This window comes from Gracilinanus agilis, chromosome 6 (assembly GCF_016433145.1).
Source record: "Gracilinanus agilis isolate LMUSP501 chromosome 6, AgileGrace, whole genome shotgun sequence".
Taxonomy (NCBI): domain Eukaryota; kingdom Metazoa; phylum Chordata; class Mammalia; order Didelphimorphia; family Didelphidae; genus Gracilinanus; species Gracilinanus agilis.
The window spans coordinates 282,950,283-282,972,623 of NC_058135.1; the positions used below are offsets into that span (position 1 = coordinate 282,950,283).

At 37.3% G+C, this 22,341-nt stretch overlaps 1 protein-coding gene and 1 long non-coding RNA gene across 2 annotated transcripts in view; one reads left to right on the forward strand and one right to left on the reverse strand.

Annotated features, from left to right (window-relative positions):
* Nucleotides 1-22,341, reverse strand: part of LOC123251057 (vomeronasal type-2 receptor 26-like) — a 246,525-nt gene that overhangs the window by 71,037 nt on the left and 153,147 nt on the right. The window lies entirely within an intron of this gene.
* On the forward strand, nt 73-17,586 carry LOC123251058. The gene is made up of 3 exons (XR_006506490.1): nt 73-84; nt 9,869-9,870; nt 17,410-17,586. It is a non-coding gene; the product is annotated as an uncharacterized LOC123251058 (long non-coding RNA).

Below are 22,341 nucleotides of genomic sequence, written 5' to 3' on the forward strand. Positions count from 1 at the left end.
TCCTAAATCTTGCTGCTCTCAGGAAGAGGCCCCAGAGCTGCCAATGACTCGATAGGTGTTGTTTGTGGAGGGGATGGGGTTGGGGTGGTTGCTCAGCCCGTTATTTAGTGAGAGCTGTTTCACCCCTTTATAGCATAGAAATGCCTCGTTTCCACATACCTTCCACACTGTGCCCTGTTGTGGGGTTCCTCCGTTCGTCTGGACTTGTTTTTATGTCCCCTTGAGGAGTTTTGTGTGTATTGGTCAGGAGAGGTTAAGAGCTGCTTCTTACTCTGCCTCCATCTTAACCCGGAACCCAGTACCTGATTTTTTTATCTCAGGTATGTCTTTATAACCATGACTTTTCTATTATGTACTTGCTAAGATCTGAATTTTTAACCTAAAATGTTATCTTTTATATTTATCTATCTTGACTTTCATCATAATTTCCTTGGTCCAAATATTTAAATTGTTGAAGTTATTTGAGTTCTGTCTGTGTAATCATATGTGTTTGCCATCTCTCCCAGAGATTTTTAATTTAAAAGAATAGGCCATCTATGTTTTTGTACAAATCACTGACAAAAATGGATCTTGAACAATTTCATTTTGGGGTATATATAGGGGACCAGCCTCCTATATGATAAAAATGGGGGTCCTGAGTGGCGTTTACGGCGTCGGATTGATAAGACAGGAAAAAGAAAATGAGAACAACCAGACTAGTGGTTAGCCCATGCTGTTCCAAATTCTGTGGGCATGGAAGTTTATTATATATCTTTCTCAAAGAAGAAGTCACAGTTGGTAAGGGGCAATAAATCACGTACAATCCATTGAAGTTCAAAGAATACAAATGCAAAGACAAATGGTCAAATTCCAAACCCCAATTCAGCAGGTTATAATTCCGGGAGAGGAAATATCCTATGGAGATGCTCATCAATTGAAATCTGCATACAGACTAAAGACTCAGGTTTTAGTCTGAGTATGGAATCAGCATTTGTTTAAGATTAAGGCTTCTTCAATTATCAAGGGAGGAAATTATCAATTCAATAGAAGCTGGTTTACCACTTCAAAGCTCTCCAATAAGAAAAGGTGGGGATCAAAGACTGAGTCAGAAGAGGAGCCTCAGATTTTTATCTTAGATGACCCATTCAGTCTGCATCCTGACATGCAGGGCAGAAAAATCATACACACAGTTTTACTTGCCGATGATTTTGCAATGGGATCCAGATAAAATATCTGTTACAGACTCTGTTTCTCTAAATGACTCCTAATAACCTTTTTGGAGGGATCAAGTTGATTTTGGATTAACCTACCTTCTGGTACCAGAGCCTTTTTGAGGCTCAAGTGACCAGGACCAAACACAAAGACTGCCTCAGCCTGGATTGGTCACGTAGGGAATCCAGATAACAGGCCCTAAATTTGATCCTATTTCTCCAAAGGTTTTACTACATAGAACGACTTCCCACAGGTATATCATTGTGAAATTCCATTGGGGCATTTCTCTTTAAGTAGAGCACTCAATAATAAATTGACCATCTTATAAGGTAGGAGACATGAAGAGTTTTTGATAGTGATCTAATCTTGGCAATCTCTAAAAATTTTTTGTGATACAGACATTTTTCTGTACCTTTTCTGAAGTCATATGTGTCTCATGAATAAAGACACAGTAGGAATGTCTTACTAGAGAAGGAAATGACAAACCATTGATGTGTCTTTGTTAAGAAAATGCTGAATTGGGTCAAAAAGTGTCTTATTCCACTCCCATGAGTAAAGAACAGAAAGACTTGAGAGAACATGTATTGGAAGCTATTAAGAGAAATTAGAATCTCAAGTAGATATTTTTATCTGGATCCCCTCAAAAGATCAATATAAATCGGCAGAGCCGTGTATTGAATTTTTCTCCCTATTATGGTCGATACAGAGTGGGCTATCTAAGATAAAAATCTGAAATTCCTCTTTTGATTCCTTTCATAATTCTCACCTTTCTTTAAAATGCATTATAGTCTTATTGAAAAAGCTTTGGGCTCTCAGTAATCGAGGGGGGCTAACACTGTTCACCCTTTGACCGAGAATGCAGCTGTCTAGTACAGCCAAGGTCAAACCCTTGGCACGGCATTTTGCCCAGAATTAAAGTAAAATAATGAGGCTTAAAAATTGTTTAATACCATCAAGGCTGAGAACTTCAGGTGCTTTCCACCCTAATGAGATGTCCCAGGCTTCACTTAATGATAACACATATAGTTGATAGGTTAGCATAGGTTTTTATCTACATCTGGAGGCTTCTAAAGCTTTTGTTTTGACTATAGTAAAAATACTGCTCTCTATAATTGTGGGAAACTTTCTTGGGCTTTTGGAGGAAGAGGATCTTTAATTTCCTTTATAATAAACTGGTGATTCCATTATACCTCGGAGCACTATGAGCTAACAAGCCATGCTTCCAATATGTTTCATTCTTTACATCTGACGACCATCCTAGGCCACTCAGATAAGTCTCTGGTTATAGAGCAGGATCTCTATAAACATGAATTCAGCCTTTCTTCTGGGAGCTACACAAATCCAGAGCGTATTTTTGCTTAAAATGCCAAAATACTGGGTAAGGCACAATAGAATTGGTGTCTTGACTTTTTCTTTTCTTTTTTTTTAAACCCTTATCTTCCATCTTGGAATCAAATTGTGTATTGGTTTCAAAGCAGAAGAGTGGTAAGGTTTTTAATGCAGGGTTGCAGCAAAAGCTTTTGCTTTTGCAAACCAACTGTAGCAGCTCTGTCAGTTGGAAAACGTTTAGAATGTTGAACCAGCAAGGGGAGCTGGGTTCAGGGGAAAATCATTAGAGCTAGGCTATAAATATCCCTGGGTTCCAACTGAAAAGCCTTTTGACTTTGGGGCATCTTGGACCTTGTCTGTTCTTTCTAGACCTCTCCCTGACCTCTCCATTTACATCCTGCTATTTTCCCTGGATTTCCCCATTGGGCCCTGGGAGGAAAGGTGGTGGTTGGACATCATGGGTTTTAGCTTCTGTAGGAAGGAAGGACATCCTAAATCAAGCCACCCCCTTATCTAGTGATCTGATAAATACTTTTACCTCAGGGCAGTGAAACCTTCCATGACTGAGAGAGCAGGCCTCTCTCAGTCTGACCCTCTCTCCTGCAACCCTTCCCCCAGCACCAGCTTTCTCCCTAGCAGCGTTACCAAACCCTCAAACCTTTTTTCCCTCATATTACCCCTGACATCAATAAATCCTCTTTGATATCTACACAAAAGCCTCTGGTGAATCATTGTACTTGATATTAGGGCAAAAGCTGAAGAGGGGAAGGAATAACTTTCTTTTTATTTCCTGAGGACAAACCTAGGCATCCATCTTGAACAGAAAGTGGCCAGCTGACCCTTCCTGTGGATTTCAGTTTCGCTGGAAGGGAGGAGCCTCTTGTCTCCTCTCTCAAGGGACCTTAGAAATTAACAACAGAAACCCTTCAGCCAGACACATATTACTTCTGGCTGACCCAATTCTTCTTATATCACAGAGATAGCCTCCCTGCCTGAAGGACCCAGCCTATTTCCTCCCAGTACCTATTCTCTGTCTCCAGTGACTAGCCTGTTTGAGCAGCCCTTCCTATATTCTTCATTCATCCCTTATGTTATATATATATATATATCCCCATTATATTTCTCATCCTAACCCCTTACCTTCCCATAACATATCTACTTACCTTTTTCTTCATTACGGGTTTAGGCAATGGGGGTTAAATGTCTTGCCCAGAGTTATACAGCTAGGAAGTGTTTAAGGACAGATTTTAACCTAGGACCTGCCATCTCTAGGCCTGGCGCTCAATCTACTGAGACATTCAACTGACCCCTTGAACTTCTTTTCTATAGGCATTTTTTTCTCTAATGAGAGTTCCTGTTCCTTGATGAGCTATGTCAACTCTGGTATGTCCTTTTCTAATTCAATTAGCATATAACAACTTAATCTGGGTCTTTAGGACATACATATGGTTGGAAAGATATATTTATAAGGCTTTTTAGAACTTAAATGTTTATTCTTACTGCCACTTACAATGGGGATGAGGAGGAAAGCAGTTTTCCTATCTCTTAGACTCAAGCCACATACAGTGACATCACTCAAAGAATGAATTACTATGGGAGCCTGACTTGCCCTGGAGCCCTTATTACTCAAGCCACATACAGTGACATCACTCAAAGAATGAATTACTATGGGAGCCTGACTTGCCCTGGGTCTCTTATTCTTACTGATAAACAAGTAGAAAATTTACTTGGAAATTTATGTCCAAATATGCTTTAAATCTTCTGGGATTTGACTAATCTCATAAATTATGAGAAGATCACAAGACCCACTGACATCTCTTGAGAGTTAGATTGAAAGGTGGAGAAGCTCCCAAAGTTCTACTTTTTCCTGTCAACAAACAGTCTGCTTCAGTGATTATAGATTGTCAGGAATTACATCAGGCCTGAGTTGATGTGAGGTGGCAAGGTCAAAAAGTATGATCATTTGGAATAGGGACTGGGATTTCTGGCTCCCAAATCAGATGGATATTAGACATTTTTATCACTCACATACACTACCACAATGTTTTATGTATGGTAAACACTCAATAAATATTTATTGAGTAAAAGAAAAAGACTAATGATAAAAGCTACCATTTATATAAAAATACATTATTCATATTATATATATATATATATATATATATATACTTACAGATGCCATTTCATTTGGTTCTTTTAATAATCTTTCAAAGCAAAGAGCATTTTTGTCCTTGTTTTGAAAATGAAGAAACCAAGAATGGAAGATGTTCAATTCTTTTCCCTGGGCTTCATAGATAGTAAAGTATCTGTTGGAGACAGGAATTGAACCCATATCTTTGTAATACCAAATTTAGAGCTCTATCCATTATGCAACCAAGATATAAAATTAAATAAGATTCAAACTGATAATGTATTACAGTGATAAGTCACTTTCCTCACAAAAAATCAATGGTCTCAAAAAAATCACAGAAACTTCATTAGTTAAATTAAATAAATCAAGGATGAGAGTGGTTAATTCCCACAACTGTTGTTCTTCAGAATTATGCACATTATAATTCTCTTCCTACCTACAAAATGATTGTGTCAATATGTGTATAATGAAACTTTACATGTGTGTACATAAATATATGTTTCTATTATAAATGTATAACAGATCAATTCACACATATGTGCATATAATATAATGTGGTTATAAACTTTTTGCATCCCAGGCTTTCTTTTGTACCTCTTCCCATATCAGAAGTTGCCCACGATTAAAAATATGGCAGACAGACCTTACAAAACCTAAGTTCAGCCTTGCTCCACATGGCTTCACAAATGCACAATCATTGATCAGTGTAGCAGGTCATTAAACAAATTGCTTGGCATCTACTGCTTAAAGGATCTTATCTTCTTTTCTCTCAAGGCTATCTGCTTTCTATGTTTCCTGCTTATCCTTTTAGTGTTAAATGTTTTCTCTTGCGGGAAAAATGATCACGTTGCTTGGGTTGACAGTGAAAATGCATGTGGTTGCATGGGACCCAGTGGAAAAACCAATGGAAAGAGAAATCAAATTTCAAGCTCCATCTAATATCTAGAGCAGGGGTCAGCAACCTTTTTGGCCATGGGAGCCATAAATGCCACATTTTTTAAAATGTAATTTCATGAGAGCCGTACAGTGCTCACAGTGCATGCTCCTGTAATAGAGCCTAAAAAATTTGACTTTATGGCTCCTGCAGAAAGAGCCATACATTGCTGACACCTGATCTAGAGCAAGGTCTATTCCCTGATGCAACGAATTAGATACAGCCTCTTCCATCTTGGAGTTTTCTCACTACCATTTGTAGTGAGATGAGATCACTGCACAAGTCATGATATAAAAACTTCCTTTGAGAAAAATATTAACTACATGTTTTAGATTGCCTTAATTTGGAGAGTGAATCAAACCTTCTTTGTCTATTGACCAGCAACTTTTAAATTAATCAATCAAAAACTCAAGTACCCATAATTGACACTAAGAGAATTCAGAAGTATCTTACTAAAGTGAATGACATCTCTAGAGGCCACTGCTCTGCCCCGGGGCAAGACTAGGCAAATTGAAAGACTGCAATTGATTCCAGTAAAATGGAGGAAGGGACAGGAAGTGATGTGGAAAAAGGAATATAAAAAGCCCTGAACTTCCTGTACAATGCAACTTGGGTTTTTGGACTGCTTCTTGGAGAAATGCTTCTGAATCTTCTTTCGGCTTTGGTTTTAGAGGACTTGGCCTTGTGATTTGGCCTTCAGTCTTCTCCTTTTGGATTGTGCTTTGTATGCATGAGTAGTTGGTTTTCCTTTCCTGGCTTCTGTAGAAATTGCTTCCAGGGATTTCTGCCTTGGCTTTGGAGGAGACTGTTTTGGTGGAACTCTAGCTGAAAACATCATTAGACATTGGGGAGCCCCTTTGGGGCTGAGCCTCACTTCACTGGGAAGGGCTGTTAGGCTTGATAAAAATATGTCTCTTTAACAGCATTTTTCCATTTTTACTCTTTCCATCTCTTTGTAAATAAAGCTACTAAAAGTCATTTTGACTAAAGCTATAATATATTTAAATTGGCAACCACAATATTACTTTAGAATTCTCATATTTATTTGAAACCCTAAATTTTATATTCTTACACTTAATATATATATATATATATATAATTCTATCCTTAAATTATTCATAAGGTAAGTGTATTTATTAAAAGGTAATGTTAAAGTTGAAAACATTAAAAGGTAATTTATCAAAATATAAAGATAAATATTACTCAGATGAACATAGATGAAAAAATTTTAAATAAAATACTACCGAGGAGATAATAACAGTATGTCACAATGATCATTCACTGTGAGCAGGCGGGATTTATAACATGGAAGCAGAGCTGGTTCAATATCAGGGAAACTATCACCATAATTAACCATATCAATAACCAAATCACAATATTATCCCAATTGTTGTAGAAAAAGCTTATGACAACATGCAACACCCATTCCTGTTAAAAATAGTAGAAATCACATGAATAGCTGGGCCTTTCCTTTAAATCAGTGGTTTCCAAACTTTTTTGGCCTATTGCCCCCTTTCCAGAAAAAATATTACTTAAAGCCCCCTGTCACATATTACCACCACCCCCTTACAGTTATTCACCGCACCCAAGTGCACCTATGGCCATCACCACCCCACCCTGGATTTCTGCAGCACCCACCATGGGGTGGTGACACACACTTTGGGAATCACTGCTTTAAATAATAAGAGATATCTCTTTAAAATTATCAACAAGGATCATCTATAATGGGGATAAGTTAGGAGTCTTCCCAGTAAAATTAGGGATGACGCAAGAATGCCCTTTATCACCACTATTATTTAATATTACACTAGAAATTCTAGCTTTAACCTCTAGCAGACCACATTACTTCTCTATAATTCCTCATTATTCTAATTTCTGTCACATACTAATTATGTGACTATGGTCATTTCAACTCTCAGTGCTTCAATTTACTTTTTTGTGGAATGGGTAATGGGGCTGGGGAATCTAAAGGTGACTTCTAAGTCTAAATCCCAAGATCTATTCTTTAATGTAGGGATTGGTTATTAACCTTTTTTGGATCCCTTTAGCAGCCTGGAGGTCCTTCCCATGAGCCCTTCCTTGAAGGTTTTTAAATGAATTACTTAAAAATAAAATACAAGGATTATAAAGGAAAACAAAAAGTTTATGAAAATAAGGTGATTTTTTTCCGTATTAAAAAAAGAAATACTAGTTTTAGCAATAAGTAAAGAAAAAAGAATTTGGAGTTAAAATAAGCAATGGGAAAACAAAATTATCTCTTTTTTGGAGAAGTGATGGAATATTAAGAGAATTATATAGACTCAGCAGAAAATTCCTTGAAATATTTAATAAATTGCAGGATCCAAAATAAATCAATTTGAATTATTTAATTCTTTTAGTTTTCCCTTTGATTTTTTAGGATTTCTAATTTTATTCCTTAAATAAGGATTTTTAATTTGTTCTTTTTTATTAGTTGCAAAGCTAATTGAATGATGCATTTTTTCTCTCTTTTTTTTGAAGTTGATTTTTAGAGATTTATGTTTTTCTCTAGGTATTGTGGCTATATCTCATACAATTTTGATTTCTGTCTCCACACTTTCTTTCTCCATAATGACATGATTTATTGTTTCTATAATTTGATCTTTGATCCACCACTTATTTTAGAATTAGATTTATTAGGCCTAATTGACTAGATGTTGAAAAGGCTACAATTTTTTTGATATCATTTTGTGTGACTGCGCAAATGGCTGTGAACAGGGTTGTTATGGCTCCCAAGCATAGAGCGGTTGTGAGGATTATTTGATTGTTTTCGATTATAGGATGGAATCAGATTAGGAGGAAGATTCTGGCTACTACTATTTCTAGGTCAAACAGTAAGAATGTGATAGCCACTAGGAAGAATTTTATGGAGAAAGGAAGTCGTGCTGATCCTAAAGGGTCAAAACCGCATTTGTAGGGGCTGGATTTTTCTAAGTACAAGTATAGCTGAGGCAGTCAGAAAGCGATCATGATTACAATTGTTGCCAGAAGTGAGTTAACAAAAAGGGTGATGATAAGGTTAATTATTTTTCTCTGGTTTTACCCAGAACTTAATGATTGGAAATCAGTAGTACTAATTATACTAGAAAAATATGAGCCTCATCAGTAGATGGATACATATAGGAATAGTCATACTACATCTACGAAGTGTCAGTATCAGGTGGTTGCTTCGAAGCCAAAAAGATGCTTTGGGGTGAAGTGGAAGAAAACTTGACAGAGAAGGCAGACAATAAGGAATGTAGAGCCAATGATTACGTGGAGGCTGTGAAATCCTGTGGCTACGAAAAAAGTTGAGCCATAAACTCCATCAGAGATTTTGAAGGGTGTTTTGTAATATTCTATGGCTTGAAGAATTGTGAAGTACAGTCCTAGAAGGATGGTAATTAGTAGTGCTTGAATTATTTGTTTTCGGTTTCCTTCTATTAGGATGTGATGGGCTCATGTAATTGAGACTCCTGATGCTAGGAGAATTGATGTATTTAGAAGTGGAACTTCAAGAGGGTTAAGAGGGTTGATGCCCGTAGGAGGTCAGCAACCTCCTAGTTCTGGAGTAGGGGCTAGACTTGAGTGGTAAAAGGCTCAGAAAAATCCAATGAAGAAGAAGACTTCTGAGATGATGAACTGGATTATACTGTATTGTAATCCCTTTTGTACTACAGGGGTGTGGTGTCCTTGGAATGTGCCTTCTCAGACTACATCCAGTCATCATTGATATATTGTTAGGAGTATTGAGATTAAGCCAATTGTGAGGAGAAGTGTAGAATTAAAATGGAATCATATAATTGTGCCGGATGTCAGTAGGAGCGCTGATAGTGCTCCTGTAAGTGGCCATGGGCTAGGGTTAACTATGTGGTAAGCATGTGTTTGGTGTGTCATTATGAGTTATCATGTAGGTAAAGGCTAACTAGAAGGGTAAAAACGTAAGCTTGAATCATTGCTACGGCTAGTTCTAGAATTGTTAAGAGGAATAGAATTGAAAATGTAATGGTTGATACGGTTATGCTAATGGATGAAAGGGCTAATGTGGCTGAACCAATTAAGTGGATTAGTAAGTGTCCTGCAGTAATGTTGGCTGTCAGTCGAACTGCTAAGGCAAGAGGTTGGATAAACAGGCTAATTGTTTAGATAATAATTAGTATTGAGATTAGAGGGGTTGGGGTGCCTTGGGGTAAGAAGTGGGCTAATGATATTTTAGGTTTGTTTTGAAAGCCTATAATTACTGTACCAGCTCATAGTGGGATAGCTATACCAATATTTATTGATAGTTGTGTGGTTGGGGTAAATGAGTAAGGTAGAAGTCCTAGGAGGTTAGTGGAAGCAATGAACAGGATTAGGGAGATTAATATGAGGGATCAGGTTTGACCTTGTTTGTTATGTATTGTCATTATTTGTTTAGTGATGAGACGAATTAATCAAATTTGTAGAGTTTGAATACGGTTGGGGAGTCATTGTTTAGGGGAAGACAAAATAATACAGGGGAACAGGATAATAATTGGTAGAGTTGTAATACCTATAATTGTGGGTGTGATGAATGGGGCAAATAAATTTTCGTTCATTTGTTTTCTCAAGGCGTAGGTGTTTTATGAAGTTTTGTCTGTTCTGTTGGGGATGGTACTTGTGTTAATGTTTGATTAATTATTTTGAGTTGATAGACACAAAATAATGCGATGATTGTAAGTAAAATAGTGGTAAATCAAGTAGAAGTATCTAATTGTGGCATGTTTTTTGAGGAGATGCTATGTCTCATGCATGCTTGAAAGCATGGGAAAAGGGTTCAAAAATGGTTGCATTATAGATGATCACTTTTCGAAGTATTTGAGTGAAGTTATTTCTAGGACAATAGGCATAAAACTGTGGTTAGATCCACAGATTTCTGAACATTGGCCATAGAATACTCTTGGTCGAGATGATGTTAGGGTGACTTGGTTAAATCGTCCTGGAATAGCATCAGCTTTTAGCCCTAGTGATGGGACAGCTCATGCATGTAAGACATCTTCTGAGGAGATTAATATACGAATGGGTAGCTCCATAGGTAGAACTACTCGATTATCTACTTCTAGAAGTCGCAGTTGGCCAGGGGATAGGTCTTGAGTAGGGATTATGTAGGAATCGAATGTTAGGTCTTCGTAATCGGTATACTCATAGCTTCAGTATCATTGATGGCCTATAGCTTTAACTGTTAGACAGGGGTTGTAAATTTCGTCTATTATGTAGAGAATTCGTAGTGAGGGTACAGCAATTAGGACTAAAATCACTGCTGGTATGATAGTTCAAATTGTTTCAACTTCTTGAGCGTCTATAGTGCTTGTATGAGTTAATTTTGTGGTTAGTATTAAAATAATGATGTAGAGCACTAAGGAGCTGATTAAAAAGACGATTATAAGTGTATGATCATGAAAGTATATTAGTTCTTCTATAATGGGAGAGGTAGCATCTTGAAAGCCTAGTTGTATAGGGTAGGGCATTTAAGATACATAAGGGTTAAACTTATAATTTAACTATGGCAAAGTTATGTAATAATTTTACTAGTATCTTAAGAGAAAGTCATAGAGGTTATGGGGTTGACTTGAAATCAATCTGAGGGGGTTCAATTCCTCCCTTTCTTGTCTAAGTTTTAATGAACACAGGTTGCTCGAATGTATGATAAGGGGGTGGACAGCCATATAGTCATTCAATATTGGTTGTGGTTACTTCTACATTTATAATTTCACGTTTAGAAGCAAAGGCTTCTCAGATGATAAACACCATTAGAATTATGGCTGTTAGTGAGATGAAGGAGCCAATAGATGAGAGAACATTTCATGTGGTATAAGCGTCTGGGTAGTCGGAGTATCGGCGTGGTATACCTGAGAGTCCTAGGAAATGTTGAGGGAAAAATGTTAGGTTTACTCCTACAAATATAATAAAGAAGTGAATTTTTGTCCACAGGTCGCTTAGTATATAGCCTGTAAATAGGGGGAATCAGTGTTCAAAACCTCCTATAATGGCAAATATGGCTCCTATAGATAGGACATAGTGGAAGTGGGCTACTACATAATATGTATTGTGAAGTACAATATCTAATGATGAGTTAGCTAGGACGATGCCTGTTAAGCCTCCAATAGTAAATAGGAAGATAAAGCCCAGGGCTCATAGTATGGCTGGAGATCATTTAATATTCCCTCCCTGCAGGGTTGCTAATCAGCTAAATACTTTTACTCCTGTAGGGATTGCAATGATTATTGTAGCGGATGTGAAGTAGGCTCGGGTGTCTACATCTAAACCCACGGTGAATATATGATGGGCCCATACAATAAAACCTAAGAATCCAATAGATATTATAGCTCAGACTATTCCTATGTAGCCAAAAGGTTCTTTTTTGCCGGAGTAATATGTTACGATATGAGAAATAATTCCGAATCCAGGCAGGATTAGAATATAAACCTCCGGGTGGCCAAAAAGTCAGAATAAGTGTTGATACAAGATAGGGTCACCCCCTCCAACAGGGTCAAAGAAAGTGGTATTCAGGTTTCGATCTGTTAGAAGTATAGTAATACCTGCGGCCAATACTGGAAGTGAGAGAAGTAGAAGCACTGCTGTGATTACTACAGATCATACAAATAAAGGAGTTTGGTATTGAGATATAGCTGGGGGTTTTATATTAATAATAGTGGTAATGAAATTAATAGCCCCTAGAATTGATGAGATTCCTGCTAAATGAAGTGAAAAAATTGCTAGATCAACGGATGCCCCTGCATGAGCAAGGTTGCCTGCTAGTGGGCGGTAGACTGTTCAGCCTGTCCCAGCCCCTGCTTCAATAGTTGAGGATGCCAGTAAGAGTAGGAATGATGGGGGAAGTAGTCAGAAACTTATGTTATTTATTCGTGGGAATGCTATGTCAGGAGCGCCAATTATTAAAGGTACAAGTCAGTTACCAAATCCTCCGATCATGATAGGTATGACTATAAAGAAAATTATGACGAAAGCATGGGCAGTGACGATAACCTTGTAAATTTGGTCATCTCCGATTAGGGTTCCAGGTTGACCTAGCTCAGCTCGAATTAGAAGGCTTAAAGCGGTGCCAACTATCCCTGCTCAGGCCCTGAAGAGTAAATATAGAGTGCCAATATCTTTGTGGTTTGTTGAGAAGAGTCAACGGTCAATGAACATAGGTAAAATGGCTGAGTTAAAGCATTGAACTGTAAATTCAAAGACAGAGAGTAATACTCTCTTTTTACCAATAAACTGAGGCCGAAAGTTTAGGTCCCTAGCTGTTAATTAGGATAAAGCAGGATAAATACCTGCCAGTTTAGTGCATGAAAGGCAGGTGAGCCCGGGGGCTCTCCCGCCTTCTCTTCCTAAAGGCGGGAGAGAAATTATGTTTTTTGGCAAAGGCTAGGTGTTTTAACACCTGCTTAAGGCTTTGAAGGCCTTTGGTCTGTTTTTAGCCTAAGCCTTTAGATTAGACTTTGAAGTATAATCATACATTGAATTGCAAATTCAAAGAAGTAGTATAATAGTACTACCAAGGTCTATAGTTTTTTGAGAATTTAGCTTAATTAAAGCATTCGATTTGCATTCGGATTATGCAAGATAAAGGCTTGTAGTTCTTAGGTGAGAATAATAAAAATGGGTGTTAGTGGTAAGAGAAGGGAGGAAATGATAGCTAAGGTGGGAATTAATGGCAATGGTTTTTGTGATGGTGCTGTTCAGTGGAATTTTGAGGTATTAATTGATGGGAATATAGTTAGGGCTGAGGCATAGATAATGCGTATATAAAAGAATAGGTTAAGTAGAGCCTATAGAGCTATTGCTGTGGCTATGATATTGTTGTTGTAAAATGTGAGTTCTTTTAAGATTAGTCATTTGGGTATAAATCCTGTGAGTGGTGGCAAGCCTCCTAAGGATAAGAGGGTTAGTGTAATAATGATAGTTAGTGTAGTGGATTTGTTTCAAAGGCTAGATAGTGAGTTGATTTTTGTTACAGAGGCAAAGTTGAGTGTAATAAATAGGGTGATTGTGGCAGCGAAATAAATTAGTAGGTTTAGTAGAGTTTGTATGATCAGAATGATAATAGTCATTCAACCTATGTGGGCAATTGATGAGTAGGCTAAGATTTTTCGTAGATGTGTTTGATTAAGTCCTCCTCACCCTCCGAGGATAGTGGATAGGATGCCGAGGGTAGTTAGTGTGGGTATGTTGAGGGATGGTGAGATTTGGTACAAGATAGAAATTGGAGCAATTTTTTGTCAAGTTAGTAGAGCTATTCCTGATAAAAGCGGAATGCCCTGAGTCACTTCTGGTACTCAGAAGTGGAAGGGGGCAAGTCCTAATTTTATAGCCAGGGCTATAAAAGTTATTAGTAGAGATGCTCAATGATCAGAGATTTGAGTTATGGTCCATTGATTAGTTATTGAGGCATTGTATATAATGGAAAATATAATGATTATAGATGCTGTTGCCTGGGTTATGAAGTATTTGGTAGCTGATTCTATGTTTCGTGTGTGGTGGGGGAAGGTTATGAGTGGAATGATGGCTAATGTGTTGATTTCTAGGCCTATTCAGGCTATTAGTCAGTGGTTACTAATTAGTGTTAGTGATGTACCTATGAGTAGGCTAAGTGATACAATGGTTAGTACATAGGGGGACATTAGTATGGGAAGGATGTAAACCAACATTTTCGGGGTATGGGCCCGATAGCTTATTTAGCTGACCTTACTAGAATGTGGTGTAAAGGAAACACATAGGGTTTTGAGCTCTATAATGTGGGTTCAATTCCCACTGTTCTAGAAATAAGGGGGTTTGCACCCCTATAATTTATCCTATCAAGATAATTCTTTTATCAGACATATTTCTTATAATTGTGGGGGGATACTTGAAAATGCGATTAGAATAGAAATGTATCATAGGCAAAGTGCTAGTGTAATAGGTAAGAAATTTTTTCATAAGAGGTATATCAGTTGATCATATCAGAAACGGGGGTATGATGCTCGGATTCATAGGAAGGCTGTAGTGAGAAGTATAGTTTTGATCATAAATAATATTGTGTTAATATAGGGGAAGTCATAATTTATGGGGGACCCTAAAAATAGGATAGTAGTTAATGCATTTATGGCAATGATATTAGCATACTCTGCTAGGAAGAATATGGCGAAGGGTCCTGCAGCGTATTCAACATTAAATCCCGATACGAGTTCAGATTCTCCTTCTGTTAGGTCAAAAGGAGCTCGATTTGTTTCGGCTAGTGTTGAGATATACCATATTATGGCTAAGGGTCATGTTGTTACAATCAGTCATAGGTTTTCTTGGGTAATTATTAGGTTTTTTAGGGTGAATGAGCCGTTAATAAGTATAATAGATAGAAGGATAATTGCTAATGTTACTTCGTAAGAGATTGTCTGGGCTACTGCCCATAGAGCACCAATTAGGGCATATTTGGAGTTTGATGCCCATCCTCATCAAAGAATTGAGTATACTGATAGCCCAGATAGGGCTAGAATAAATAGGAGGCCAAGGTTAAGGTCGATCAGGGTTGATGGTATGGGTAGTGGGGTTCAGATTGTTAGGGCTAAGGTTAGGGCTAAAATCGGTGTGATGATGAATATAGAAATTGATGAAGTTAGGGGACATAGTGGTTCTTTTGTGAAGAGTTTTACGGCATCTGCGAATGGTTGGAGAATACCGTAAAGTCCAATGATGTTTGGTCCTTTACGGAACTGTATGTAGCCAAGAACTTTTCGTTCAATGAGTGTGAGGAAGGCTACTGCTAGGAGAATTGGAACAATATAAGTTAATAAGTTAACTAAAAACACATATTAAGGAGAGGGGTTGAACCTCTGGGGATAAAGGCTTAAGTATTATGCAATTACCTGCTCTGCCACCTTAATGGACTCTTTTCTAGAGGGTTAATGTGAGTATTTAATTAATTTAGATTTTTTTCATTAATTAATATGAGGGCACATATGTTATGTGGGCTCTATTTCTCTTGTCCTTTGTACTGGGAGAAATGAATATATAGATAGAAACCGATCTGGATTTCTCCGGTCTGAACTCAGATCACGTAGGACTTTAATCGTTGAACAAACGAACCTTTAATAGCGGTTGCACCATTGGGGTGTCCTGATCCAACATCAAGGTCGTAAACCCTAATTGTCGATAGGGGCTCTTAAATAGGATTGTGCTGTTATCCCTGGGGTAACTTGTTCTGTTGATCAGGAGTTTGGGTCAATTACTGGCTTATGAGCACTTAGATATGTTAATCTTGGTTATGTCATTCTGAGGTTGTTTTGTTCTCCGAGGTCACCCCAACCAAAGATTATAACTTAGATGGTTTAGATTTGGTTGTTATCCCTTGGGTATATGTTATTGGTTTAATAAGTTATTAATCTTAAGCTCCACAGGGTCTTCTCGTCTTATATAATTATACCCGCCTCTGCACGGGTAGGTCAATTTCATTGATTGAGAAAAAGAGACAGTTAAACCCTCGTTATGCCATTCATACAAGTCTCTAATTAAGAGACAAGTGATTATGCTACCTTTGCACAGTCAGGATACCGAGGCCTTTAAAGTTGGACTCACTAGGCAGGCAGTGCCTCTAATACTATTAATGCTAGAGGTGATGTTTTTGGTAAACAGGTGGGGTTAGTTTTGCCCAGTTCCTTTTATTCCCTTTAATCTTTCCTTTAAAAAATGTTTCGCACTCCTGTGTTGGATTAACAATGAATAAGGTAATGGGCTAGTCTGTGATTGTATTTACATGTTTGTTAATTATTAGTGGAGTATCCGTTTGCTAACATAGGCTTGTGCGAGGAGAAATATTTCTTATTACTGATTTTAGCATTATGTCTTCTGAAGTTAAATAGAATCATCCAATAGTAGATTAGGGGGTTTGGTTATTTTATGTCATTAAGTTATAAAGTATGTTTGAGCTTTAACGCTTTCTTAATTGATGGCTGCTTTTAAGCCTACAATGGGAAGTTAAGTTTCATTACCCTCTAATAGAGTTTGTCTACTTTATCAAATGAGTTGTCCCTCATTTGATTGGCTTTTAAGTCTAAGGAGAACTTAGATAAAGTTTGTGGTTTATAGGACTTAAAGTTGGACTAAAATTCATGTTTTGGATATCCAGCTATCCTTAAGTTCAATAGGTTTTTCACTTCTACTATAAAATCTTCTCACTATTTTGCTACATAGATGAGTTGGTTCATGTTAACTGTTTTACAGTAGCTCACTTAATTTCGGGAGGTCGGGCGTAATTCATTTGTGTTGACTGGCTGAATCATTATGCAAAAGGTACAAGGGTTGATCTTTGCTTTTGTGTGCTTTAAATTGGTCTTTCATTATTCCCTTGCGGTACTAGTGCTATAGCTCCTATGTAGTAACTTTTCTATCACCTATACTGGGATTTTAGAATGATTTAGTTGGAGTTTATAATATAGTTGTATTTAAAGGTGTTAGGGCTAGTTATTAGCTCAAAATGGTCAGGGTTAACTGAAATCTTTTAGGTGTAAGCTAAATGCTTTGTTAATTAAGCTACATTTTGGTATTCCAAGTGCACTTTCCAGTACACTTACCGTGTTACGACTTTTCTCCTCTTTAGTTTGATATTTTATTAGTTATCGGGGTGTTGCATATTGAGGAGGGTGATGGGCGGTGTGTGTGCGCCCTACTGCCTAATTCAATTAAGCTCTCTATTCTTAATTTACTACTAAATCCTTCTTCAGGCACTTTAGTTTCATAATGTGATTCATCGTTCTCTAGGGTAGAGAATGTAGCCCATTTCTTTCCCTTTCATATGCTACACCTTGACCTAACGTTTTTATGGAAGATAATTTTGCTTACTATTTTACTTTTTTAAGGTGGGCTGACGATGGCGGTATATAGGCTGTATTGGCAAGATAGGGTTGGGTTTATCGGGGTTTATCGATTATAGAACAGGCTCCTCTAGGTGGGTTTAGGGCACCGCCAAGTCCTTTGAGTTTTAAGCAATTGCTAGTAGTTCTCTGGCGAGTAGTTTTGTTGTTCAACTACTTGAGTTTCTGGCTAGGCATAGTGGGGTATCTAATCCCAGTTTGTGTCCTAGCTGCCCTGTGTCGGCAGTATTAAAGTCATTTTAATTGTTTATCTTTATTTCAACTATAGCGTATTACAGTTTAGTTGACTATTGACTTTATTTAGTTAGTGGCGTAAACACGCTTTATGCCGGAAGTTTATTAACTTGGGTTAATCGTATGACCGCGGTGGCTGGCACGAAATTAACCAACCCTAAGTAATTATAACTTAGTCAAACTTTCGTTTATGGCTTAATATTAGTCACTGCTGTTACCCGTGGGGGTGTGGTTAAACAAGGCGTAGTTGGCTACATTTTAGTGTGCCTGATGCCAGCTCCTTAAATCTTAAATAGTTTTAAGGGCATTTTCACTGGATTGCAGAGACTTGCATGTGTAAGTTTAATTAAAATTAATAATAAGGCCAGGACCAAACCTATTGTTTATGGGCCTGGGTTAAGGCAATCTAAGCATTTTCAGTGCTTTGCTTTAGGATAAGCTACATTAACAGGTGCTAAACCATTAAGTAAATTAATGGGTATTAGGTAGTTGTTAGGAAAAAGAGGCTATTAAAAATAAAAAAATAAAAAAAAATAAAAAAAATTGAAAAAAAATCGAAAAAAAAACCACGCAGGAAAATGTGGGTAAAATCGGATTTTACCTTTCCATGAAAATTCAATTTATATGCTATGTCAGTATTGATGATTATTTTCCTTTTTTTTTTCAAAAAATCTTAAAATATAAATTAGCACAAAAAACTGTTAAAGTATGAATCTTAATGAAAATTTCTATTTATGCGTATTTTGCATTTTACATATGTTCCATATGCCTTGTATACTTTGACTACCTGCTTATTCGATTTATAGTGCTAATATCTATTAATACTTGCTTGCATTTATATATAGACTCTTTTATAGCTATTTATATGTTTGTTTATCTGTTTATGCCTATTCATATCTATTTAGGTTTGTACTTGTTAATGTTTCTCTGTGTTTATTTACATAAGTTTTAGCTCCTGTCCCTAGTTCGCTAAGATTGTATCCTCCGGTTTCGGGGTTTGACAGAATAAGGTACGATTTTATATTTAAGGGGGAAGGGGGGTTTAGTGAATATATACCTTAAATTTATATTCATTAATTTAAATATTATTTATTATTATTTATTATTAAATATTTTATTTTATTTTATATTTATTATTTATTTTATTTTATTTTATTTTTATTTATTATTTTTCCAGCGCGCTCGTCACCCGGGTGGAATATATAAATATATATGTCTATAGATCATTGATTTAATGTCTACTATAAATTGATTAAATTATTACTTCTTATTACTACATACACACGCTATGCGCTAATTCTTATATATAATAATATGTCTTATAATCATTCATATAATATCCTCATTTATTCCGCGTGAACACCAAGCAGTTATTCCATGTTAGATCCTAGGTTGATATCAGTGTCCGAGGCTCCTGCCCGTTGGATATAGCTCCCCCGAGAAAAATCCTACCCCATGCCAGTTAGAATCAGTTATGCCACGTTATGGGCTGACTAGTAATCAAAACATCGTGATGCCTTATTTAATGGCAGTTTCGATGCAATGAACAAATTTATGATCCTGAAGTAACAACCAATAGCCTGTTCAAGGAATTAGGTACGTCACAATTCATGCCTCTCCTCTGAAGGATGTTAAGCCTTTAGATGGCAGGATGGTGGTCTCTCGTGAGAAGTGGATTGAGGTATTCCTGATGGTTATGATATGCTTGTCAGATTAAGGTTTGTAATTCCTGTTTCCATGGACAGTATGTATATGTATGCCAACATAATATGTCTTATGTAAGATTATGCATAATATTAGGTAATGAATATCCATATACTATATGATTAATAGTACTGTAATATATATATGTATTTAGTAATATAAGAGTATAATGTATTATCAGATATGCTAGAGGTAAATAAATCCATGTAATATAGACATATATAATGTATATAGTATAATTATACATATAATGTATATAGTATAATTATACATATAATGTATATGGTATAATTATACATATGCTATTTTATTTATACTAAAAATTTTTTTGTAAAATGAATTTAGTACTGACATAGCATATAAATTGTTCATCAGGAAGTAGTTTAATTAGAACATCAGCTTTGGGAGTTGGTGGTAGGGTGATATGCCCTCTTCTTGAGATGTCCTAGGAAGGAGTTTTCCTTCATTGTTGGCTTACAAGGCCAGTATTTTTGTTAAATTACTTGGACAGTTAAGGGTATTTAGGTTGGAGTATATAGTTCTCGAATATTCCTGCTAGTGGCATTAGGATGAGGATGGTGGTGAAGTAGGAGATTGAGGCTACTTGACTGATGATGATGAAGGGTTGTTCTACAGGTTGACCCCTGATTCATGTCAGGATAAAGAGATTAGCTGTAAGAATTCAGAACAGGGTTTGTGAAATTGGTCGGAATATGAGGCTTTGTTGTTTAGATGTGTGGAGAAGGGGAATTACTAATAGTACTAGAATAGATGCAAGTAGTGCTAGTACTCCTCCTAGTTTGTTAGGGATAGATCGGAGGATAGCGTATGTGAAAAGGAAGTATTATTCTGGTTTAATGTGGGGTGGGGTGTTTAGTGGGTTGCCTGGTGTAAAATTGTCTGGATCTCCTAGTATGTCTGGGGAGAATAAGGCTAGTGATAGGAGAGTGAGGATTATAAGGATAAGTCCTAAGATGTCTTTAATAGTATAGTAGGGGTGGAATGGGATTTTATCTGAGTCAGGATTAATTCCTGTTGGGTTGCTGGAGCCTGTTTCGTGGAGGAATAATAGGTGGACAATGACGAGGGCTAGGATAATGAAGGGTAGGATAAAGTGGAAGGCAAAGAATCGGGTTAATGTTGCTTTATCTACGGAAAAGCCACCTCAGATTCATTCAACCAAGGTTGTGCCGATGTAAGGAATGGCTGATAGGAGGTTGGTAATAACGGTGGCTCCTCAGAATGATATTTGTCCTCATGGGAGAATATACCCTACAAATGCGGTTGCTATAACTGTTAGGAGTAGGATTACTCCAATGTTTCAAGTTTCTTTGAATAGGTAGGATCCGTAGTAGATTCCTCGTCCTACATGGAGGAATAGGCATATGAAAAATATGGATGCTCCATTTGCGTGTAAATTGCGAATTAGTCAACCATAGTTTAAGTCTCGACAGATGTGGGCTACTGATGAGAAAGCTGTTAGTGTGTCTGATGTGTAGTGTATAGCTAGGAATAGTCCTGTAAGGATTTGAATAATTAGGCAGATTCCTAAGAGAGATCCGAAGTTTCATCAAGCTGAAATGTTAGAGGGTGCTGGAAGGTCGATTAGTTTAGTTTTCAATAGTGAAGAGGAATTCTTTATACCATTTTTAATTCAGTGGGGAACCTGGAGGTTCTCTTACCATAGAGATGTGTACAGATAAACCAGCCCACAGTGACAGGAATTAAGAACTAGGGAGCCCCTTGCTGGGCCCACATCAGTTGCTGGTGGTCAGTTGTTGACAGGAGAGTCAGTTGCTGACAATGGGTGGGTGAGTTGCACACAATTAAGGCTGGCAGTTGGAGGGAAGTTGGCTGCTGGGCCTGAGATGGTCATTAGGGGTTGGTTGCTAGTAATGTGGAATAGTGTTTAGTTGCTGGTATATAAAAGCAGATCTGAACTTACTGAGAGGGCTTTTGGCTTAAGCCTTTAAAGAGTTTTTTGCCTCTGGGATCTTTGGAGACCAGGAAATCTGTCTCATAGATTTAAGGATCTGTTGTCAGTTGGGTACTGACAGTTGGACTACTATAAAAAAAACTGATTGAAGTAGTGAGTGAGTGGTAGCTGTCTGTTTTTTTAGGGAGTTAGGTGGTGTAAGAGGGGAACAAGATATTTAAGATATGGTTGCCAGGAATTGGATTAGCTCAATTCCAAATTTAAAATAGACTCAAGTCAGGATGACTTTTATGGAAGTTTATTTACAATTAGGAAGGTTGAAGGTAGGGAAATTGAGAGAGAGAAATTCTGGCCTGGACCAGAGGTCTGGAATGGATGAGAATTTAGAGGCCCTGCAAAGGAGCACGGAGGTTAATTAAACAATGCTACTAGCCATAAAGACTTTTACAATTAGAGAGGCAAGAGAGGTCTCCTTGAGGGTAGAGCCTTCAGAAACACCAAGGGAGGAGCCTAATTTACCCACATGACAATTCAGAAGGAAGCCATCTGAGGTCTTGCCAGAGATCCTTCTACACCAAGTTCAAAGCACCAACCCCCTCCACAGGAAGTTACCATCATATTTAAAAGATAGCATCTTTTTGTCACTTCCTGCATGCACCTTCAATTTCAAGTGGACAAATGGCAGCCTCAACACTGTTTGTTCTTGATTTGTTACTTATTGTCACATGTGGGTAACTGATCTTTCCTTTCCCATATTTCTGATAGCTAGAGTCTAACAATGAATGAGGATGAGAGCTAATTCCATTTACCCAGTGGTTAGTGAATAATTGATAGACAGAGTAGAGCAGAGTAGGCCTGGTGTGCCAGGCAGAAGAACCTATCCTGAGAAGACAGTTAGAGAGAGTTTTAGGAAATTTTAGGTAGTTATTGGGAATTTTAGGTATATTTATAGGGTATAAGATTAATAATCTCTCTTTCCTCTTTTCTATCTTTCCCTCCTTTATTATATTCT